This window comes from Camellia sinensis, chromosome 2 (genome assembly GCF_055761805.1).
Source record: "Camellia sinensis isolate YWXY chromosome 2, ASM5576180v1, whole genome shotgun sequence".
Taxonomy (NCBI): domain Eukaryota; kingdom Viridiplantae; phylum Streptophyta; class Magnoliopsida; order Ericales; family Theaceae; genus Camellia; species Camellia sinensis.
In genome coordinates, this window is record NC_138962.1 from 64,297,856 (window position 1) to 64,306,457 (window position 8,602).

General features: G+C 36.9%; 1 long non-coding RNA gene across 1 annotated transcript; it reads right to left on the minus strand.

Annotated features, from left to right (window-relative positions):
- Window positions 1–5,933: 5,933 nt before the first annotated feature.
- On the minus strand, window positions 5,934–7,363 carry LOC145819579 (uncharacterized). Its single transcript, XR_014360329.1, has 3 exons — window positions 7,270–7,363; window positions 7,046–7,105; window positions 5,934–6,000 (listed from the first exon to the last, which is right to left on the minus strand). It is a non-coding gene; the product is annotated as an uncharacterized LOC145819579 (long non-coding RNA).
- Between the last annotated feature and the right edge of the window lie 1,239 nt (window positions 7,364–8,602).

The following is an 8,602-nucleotide window of genomic DNA, read 5'->3' on the forward strand; positions in this document are numbered from 1 at the left end:
TTTGTGCACCTTGCATCGCACTGTTTTGTGCATTCATAAATCTTCACTTTGTATCGCACTATTTTACGCACCCTATCTTGCACTATTTTGTGTATCTCGCACTATTTTGTGCATTTTGCATCACACTATTTTGTGCATTTGTACATCTGTCTCTTGTATCGCATTGTTTTGTGCATTCACTTTGTATCGCACTGTTTTGTGCATCCATTTTGAGTTCGCACTATTTTGTGCACCTTGAGATTGTACTGTTTTGTGTATTCACCTTGCATTGCATTGTTTTGTGCACCTTGCATCGCATTGTTTTGAATAGTCACCCACATTGCACTATTTTGTGCATTCACTCTACACGGCATTATTTTGTGCACCTTGCATCGCACTATTTTGTGCATTTTCCCTAACATCACATTATTTTGTACATTCACCTTGCATTGCACTGTTTTGTGTACTTTGTATCGTACTATTTTGGGCATCTTGAGATTGCACTGTTTTGTGCATTCACCTTGCGTTGCACTATTTTGTGCACCTTGCATCGCACTATTTTGTGTGTTTACCATGTATCGCTTTGTTTTGTGCACCTTACATCGCACTGTTTTGTGCATTCAACTTGTATTACACAGTTTTGTGCACCTACATAGCACTGTTTTGTGCATTCATCATATATGACACTATTTTGTGCACCATGTATCGTATTGTTTTTTGCAACCCACATCACACTATTTTGTGCACCTCACTCGCACTATTTTATGCATTCACCTCACTCGCACTGTCTTGTGCACTCATATGAGCCTAGGAGACCTTAAATCCTCTACAGGTGCAATTCCTTTGGTATTTGTCATGCCTGAATGGCTTCAGGCGGCCTGGTATAGCCACCTAACTATGTTTCTAGTGAGTTCCTAGGAGGCCAACTGAGACGGTGGAAACTAGAGTTCGAATGGAGATGCCTAGAACGCAAAGTCTGGGTTAAATACCTAAAGGTGTATCCTCGGCTTGAAATATGTATGACTACTCCATAGGTTGAGGTAGCTTGTATGCGCCTCAATTCTAGATACTGAACAAACCTAGTCTGTCACCCTATTGGAGAATCAGGAAAGTTGCAAATATAGCTAGGGAGAAAAGTAGTACCTGTGGTTTGGAAGTGTAAGATGCAGGAAGAAGTCTTCAAACCAAGAAGAAGAGGAAAATCCCCAACAGCATAAGTTGAGTCATCACCAATTGCCCCTGTATGGTACTTTCACTTCCCAGCTACGACATCATATCCATTATTATCTATTACCTTTATCGCATTGCGTATAACATCTATCGCATGCATCTACCCCATTGTCCATTACATCCATTACATCAAACCATTTTATCGCCTACATCCTTTCCATGTTGAGCTTAGTTTGGCATGTGCTCATACCTTTCCCTCATTAAAACATGGTTCTGTCATGTGTAAGTACCCATGCTACACTGAGGCCAGTATTAAGGGTGTCAACACCTTTTCTATGTTAAATGTGGTGTGTTTTCTGTCCATGCCCTTTCTAGGTAAAACGTTGTCCGGCCTGCACCCCATATTCACTTCATCCATTGCGTTGTACTTTGTTTTGTTGCATTCGACATTTAGGATCATTATCTTTTGCAATTACTTGTCCTCATTCTCTTTCTACGAAAAACATAGTTTTGCATGTGCTCGCAACCCTTTCACGTTAAAACATGGTCCTGTTATGTGTAAGCATCAATGTTGCACTGAGGCCAGTATTGAGGATGTAGGCACTTAGCTTGTGTTAGGTGTCGTTTGGCTCGTGCCCACTTCTTGTCTATATAAAACGTAGTTTGATTTGCATCCCCATGATATTTGTGTGGTAAGCACTGTTTGTGGTTTGATGATTTCGTTATATACATACATTGTATATCATTTGTATTGTTTCGTTGCATTGTGTATCATTTGCATCCTACCCCTGAACTACATTGGTTTGATTACTTAAAAAGGGACACGTAGGCAACCCTTAGGTTCAACCCACTGCATATGCATTTTGATTGTTTCACCAAGTCTTACGGCCTTGTCGAAATGGGTCATCTTCGGGCTTTGACATTAACTCATGTCATTACATGACTTCGAGCTTTGTCAAAGAGGGGCAACGGTAGGCACCCCATTTTTTATCACCCTTAAGACTTGGGCGCTTTATTCCGAACACTCGATGATGAAAGTTACACTGTGCAATCTTTTGAATTCTCAGTGAAGAAATTTGGATTCAAGCTCTAACCCCAAACCTTACACCCCATTTTGGCCAAATTATTTTAGATCTCAAAAACCCTCTTTTTCAAAATATTTTTTCTAAATGTTTCTACAATGTTCCGAGGCTCGCATTTCGATTAAAACATTGTGTTTTTCGGTAAATCGAGTAAGGACAAAGTGAAAATATATGGAAGGGAGGTAAACTCTTTGAAAAATATTTTAAAATATCTTAGTTATAGGTTTGGAGTTGAAGGAAATAGGAGGGGATGGAAGAAAACTAGTTTAGAAAACAAGGTTGGGCATCAAGCCGTTAGGATAGAAGTGAGCAGTCTTCACTAAAATAGGCATATCTCTCTAATCACTTCGAATTTAGAAATGAGGCTACAACAATTGGAAAGTAGACTTCTGGGGCTTCAATTTAGACTCAAGAATCACTTAAAATCGAGTCCAGATGAGGGAGATATGCCTGTTTGAAGTCAGGCTTGAATGTAGATTTTTGGAGCCGGCCGGGTCCATTTAGATCTGGTTGTGGCTCAATTAGAGCCGGCCGGCTTTCAATGAAAATTTGTCCAGAATGCCTTTTTAGACCTGGCCCTGCATTATTTGGTCCGCCCGTGGGTTTTTTGGAGCCAACCGGCTCTCATTAGCGATAAAATAGAATAACTGGTAGGAATTCGCCAGCTGGCCTTTTTTTAAGATATTTTTTACCAAACTGTCTCAAACTCTATAAATAGGGCCTCTCACTTCAGAATTGAGGGTTAGCAAATTTTTCAAAAGTTTTAAAGAGCTAAAAAGACCACCTTTCATCTTCAACACCTTTTTTCATCCTCAAATCTTCTTTAGTTATACATGCACAATACATACACCATGAGAGCTTGTTCTTGAAGAGTTTTGCTAGAGTTTCAAACCATATTTCATAAACTTGAGGGCATTTGGAATCAAGTTTGATCAACAACCAAAGTTTGCTTGCTTCAAGTGGTATAAGCTTGTCACGTTTTTCCTTGCTTTCATTTGAAACTTTTTCTTGTGTTTTCCTACTGCTTTCGATCCATTTCAAGTGTTGGAACTTGGGGTTGAAGAGCCACCAAAGGTAGAGGGGCTTAACACCCTTTCTTGCACCTTATCCCATAGCCCATACCCTTTGTTTTTGCACTCTTTTTTTTTTGGTTTTCATACTGATTTTTAGAGCTTAAAAAGGCTGGAAAACATGGTTTAGAAGTCCAAAAAGTTGGGGAGGGGGGGTTAGCCACCCCTCCTTAGTCTTGCTTACTAGTTTTGTATCTCTTTGTTTTTCCCTATCTTTTGTGCTCTTTTAATATGATCTTAGCCACTGTTTTTGGACTATTTTCAGAGGCTAAAAAATGGAGGTGTTAGCCCCCTTCCTTAGGCTTGCTTACAAGTTTTGTTCTTTTTAATGTTTGCTTAGTTTTTCTAGCTTTTCAAACTATTTTCAGCTTGTTTTTCGAACTATTTTGTCATTATTTTTTTTGGTTTTAGGGGTTGTTTAATTCATTTAATTAGTTTATGATTTGAATACCTTGCTTGTTGTGTTGTAAGTCCTCATGGCTTCGGTTGTTTAGGCCTTAGACGCCAAGTCATTTGAGTTGATAGATTTGCTTTGCTTGGTTTTCATATTAAGACACTACAAGAAATTGCATTTTTCGCAACGCAACAAAATATGTTGCTAAAAGGGAAAATTCGTTGGCAAAGAGTTTTGCCGACACACAAAGCTACGTTGGCAACCCGTAGGCAAAAGTAAGTCGGCAAAAGTTTTTGCCGACGAAGTTATCATTGCATTGGTAAAAGTAATGCCTTTAGCGACGAACATAGTCGTCGATAAAAGCCTTCATCCATCGTCGGCAATTTACCTTGCGTTGGTAAAAGTCATTCAAATATGATGATTGTGTGGCACTTTTCGCAACACAAATTTACATGGGCAAAAAATATACTTTTAGCAACAAAATATGCGTCGACAAAAGTAAACGTTTGGCGACACATTTACGTCGGTAAATGTTGCCATTTGCCAACGATTTGGTTGTCGAAAAAGCTTTACTTTTGGCAACAAATTGGCATTGGAAAAAAATACACTTTTAGCAACAAAATATGAGTGGGCAAAAATAAACTTTTGGCTACACATTTACCGACAAGTTGTTTGTCAAGAAAGCTTTACTTTTTGGAAACGACAAATTTGTAGCGGCAAAAAAAATTGAAAATCATTTATATTTTTTTTTATAAGATTTACATATTTACAAGAGGCATCCCTCGGGCACTACTATTACATTCTAAGAACATTGATATTAAATCACCTAAAGAGTATGTCTAGGCAAAAAAACACTGCTAAAAAACATGCTTTTGGAAGCGGTGTATAAAACCTGAAAGGGTAAACTCACTAAAATACTCAAATACATCCAGATTGTGAACCCATAGTAAAAACAACAGATAATAAAATGAAAACATGAAACTAACAACCCCCAAAATTTGCAGCAGACCAACATCTAGTAGCAGCCAACTTCACAGCAACGTTACAGCAGCAGCAGCCCAGCAAAATTCTGCAACAGCACACCAGCAGCAGCAACAGTAGACTAACAAGCAACAACCATTAGCCACCAGTGCTGGGTGACAACCGCGGTAGACAAATATTTCACCTGTCAACCAAACGATCAACCGGCAAACACAAATTCAGACTTTGAGACAAACTCAAATTTAACCTACCAATCATTTTTCTTATTCTTTTCAGCATTTTAAGCTGTTGAATTGTCCAATTGCTTGTCTTCAATCAACCATGATGAGTGCATGCATCTTTGCTAAAGCTATAACAATGATTTGAAAAAATCAGGATGGTGACAATCAGACCCCACTAATAATTCTACTATTGACATCAAGAGCACATAATTGCCAGTCTCTAACCTCCAGTGAACATGGTAATGTTAATCTTGGAAAATTATTTGATGCTCTAGGGACACCACGTGACTCATATCACCAATCAATTACTAAACAGATAGTCCTTGTTGTTTCCCATGCCGCAACAATCAATTGTGGACCTATGTTGCCACAAATTTTCAAAAATATAAATAACTAAAAATCAAAAGCAACCCCAGTAAGTCGCACCAAACAAAAAAAAATACACGTATTCCATGATGAGTTTCATCTTTCACATTCACTAATATATGTATGTATATTAACGCTAAATAATAGAATTTATATGCAATATTTGAACTTGGCACCAATGGCTGCCTTAAGAAAGGTATTATCAAAGTGCCTGATTAGGAAACCTAACCATCTGACAGTTCAAACCTTTAAATTAACTCATATGTTAGGATTGGTTGACTGAGGTTTGGTGGAAAAAAGGGTCCAAACAGCATCTACCGAAAAAGATAAATAAATTGAACTATGAAAATAAATATAGTAAGAGAAGTACACAGACGGTACATGCAATAGTTAATACAAATACATACCTCCCTTTGCTTTGCTTCTGACAAAAGGCAATCGACTACAGAAGATGAGTTGTTACTGATTGGAAATACCCTTCCATCATCCTCAGTCTGACACCAGAATGGTAACACTTGATTCTAAGCATAAATGACTGAAGCCAATTCATGATATTGTAAAAGAAAACATTAACAGCATAAATGAAGTAGAAGAAAGAAAGCAAAAGTGTGTAGTTTCTAGATGACCTTCAGTTTCACCCCATGATCAGAAAACTAGGACATGGTATCCTTGGGACCATGCATACTGAAGAAAGAGCCTAGTTCCTTATTACCCCTAGGATAATGTTCTGCCAAAATCTATTCAGAAAGTCAGCATTATGAACATCATATGATTACGTAAGACACTTCAGCTAAACTGAATACTTTATTTATAGAAATTAAAATATATATACACAAAGGCAACTAAAGAGGGCAGATTGAGTTCAATCCATGCAATTAAAACAAGCTATTTAGTGAAATTATTTTGTATTTTGGTTTCATTTAGCATGTAAGATAACAGGGGAACTTCAAAGTCAAGAATATTCAAAAAAATCATTGGATTATTTAATTTCCTTTTTGTCTTAATCATAGCTACTTCAATTTAAAGATACTCCACCAAAGCCCAACATGGGCCAAAAAATGTCATAACTTCTAGTGTGAGAAACCCATGTGAAAATCCAAATCTAGAACTGGGGAGCCCAGGATCTCGCAGTAATGATTTTCTACACTCTTCCCACTGATGTACATCTTATTCCACGTCAAAGAAAACAATGACAAGCTGAGTAATCTCTATATATAAAACATATAGCCTTAAGATTATGGCACGAGAGAAATTGAGATTACAATAAAAATAAATAAATAAAATTGATAAATAAAAATTGAGAATACAATACTAACACAGGATCCAGATATTGATCAAGTCAGCAAAAAGAAAAATAGAACAAGTGTTTGATATCAGTTGAATCACTTTAAGAAAGTCAAATGCAGTAGACATTTTTCCTTTCAATCAAGGGCAAAACTGCCATCAAGTGAGAGTTCAACCCACCATATAAGAGCTGATCAAAAACTGGACAAAGCATGGAGTGCTTGGCTAAAGTCCTCAACAAGATAACAAATGTTTATTCTTTATACATATCAAGTAATACAAACAGGCTTCACAAAATTACTCTGGTGGCATGGACTACATATAAGCCAAAATGATATTTTTTTTAAAATCAAAAGGACTCTAGGCCCATTATTAAACTCAAAGAACTATATGATGTTCAAGAATTAGTTATAACCATAATGCTCTCATTAAATAACAAATTCACATTACAGAAATGTATGTGTAGACATAGTAAATTTGAAACATAAAAATGCTCACCAAATTGTCACTACAATGCCCATTTGTCACATTGCATCGGCCACCTCCAGAAATTTTAAACTTCCAAATAGAAAATCATTTACTTCAGCAAAATTACAAACACATATAATTTACTAACTGAACAAATGAATATTGTTTTAAGTTACACAAAAAATTCAATAGTGTTCTAATTATCTAACTATGCACAATAACCCAAATATATACACTCCAAAAACAAAACAAACCTTTGACAAGGGCTTCCCCTTTTCAATAACAACCACATTCAGATTTGGTGCAATGGTTTTAGCCCTAATTGCTCCATAAATTCCTGCTGCTCCACTGCCAACCACCACCAGTAACTCTGCTTCACTTGACTACCCACTGATTAATATACAGATACATAAGTCAGAAACAAAACTCACAATCCTCTGAATTTGTTTGTGTATACGTATGTAGTCACTCATGCATACATTTAGGTTTGTAAAAATTTGTTACCTGTTGAGACAATAAGGGTTTAGGTGTACTATATCTTCTTTTGTTGGTGGAGAAGACAAAAAAACCATGGTTTCTGGAGATGGTTGAAGAGTACTTGGAAGAAACCCCAAATTGAAGGATGAAACACGGGAATGTGAAGCTCATCATAGTCCAGTAAACCATAAAAGCACCTCAAAGGAGCATAAGAATAGGCTAACCTCACCAATCCCCATAAAGGCACACATGACAAGCAAGAAAGGAAGCCCAACTCTGGCAGCAATAGGTGTCAAAACTGTTGTAGCTGACCACCAGATCACTCCAAAACCCAATACTAGTTTCCCACTAATTTTATCTGCCCAGATATCTCCAAGAATCTATTTGCCAAAGAAATATAAACAAAATGCAGTTAGTAAAGAAGGATGGCAAGAATTAAGTTTTGACCTTCAATAAAACAAAAAATTACATGGAAGGACAATATCTCATCAAGAGCAATGAAGAGTTGATCACTATTTCAAATGTACAATCACCAAAGTGTGTGGATTACAATTTCAACCACTGGCTTAGATGATGACAGCCAGAGACATACAGATTCAAAATCGTGACAGTTAATTATTCCTCGATAAAAGGACCAAGACCCACTATAGGTGATAAACAAGAAGGGTAGTGTGAGTATGTGTGTGCACGCTAGATATATCTGCATTACAATTCTAAAAGTCCAAGTATCAGGGTTGATACAACATATAAATGACATTTGAAGATTAGAACCAATTGCTAGTTCTGAGTTAGTGAAAAAAAAAATAACAATTTTAAACCCCTTAGAACCATATATGTGGGTGGTGGAAGTTAGAAAAAGCACTTTTATGGAGTTTAACATAAATTCTAAAATTGCCTTTTCTAAAAAGCAAAAACTACCAATGTTTGAGTCAACCTGAGTGAGGAGATAGCCCTAGAAAAAGGAAAAGTGAATGAGACCAACTGTTGCACTGTTCCAGTTAAACTCCTGTGACATTGGAAGTATTGCAATAAAACTGCCAATGTTTGAGTCAATCTGAGTGAGAGAATAGCCCCAGAAAAAGGAAGAGTGAATGAGACCAACTGTTGCAC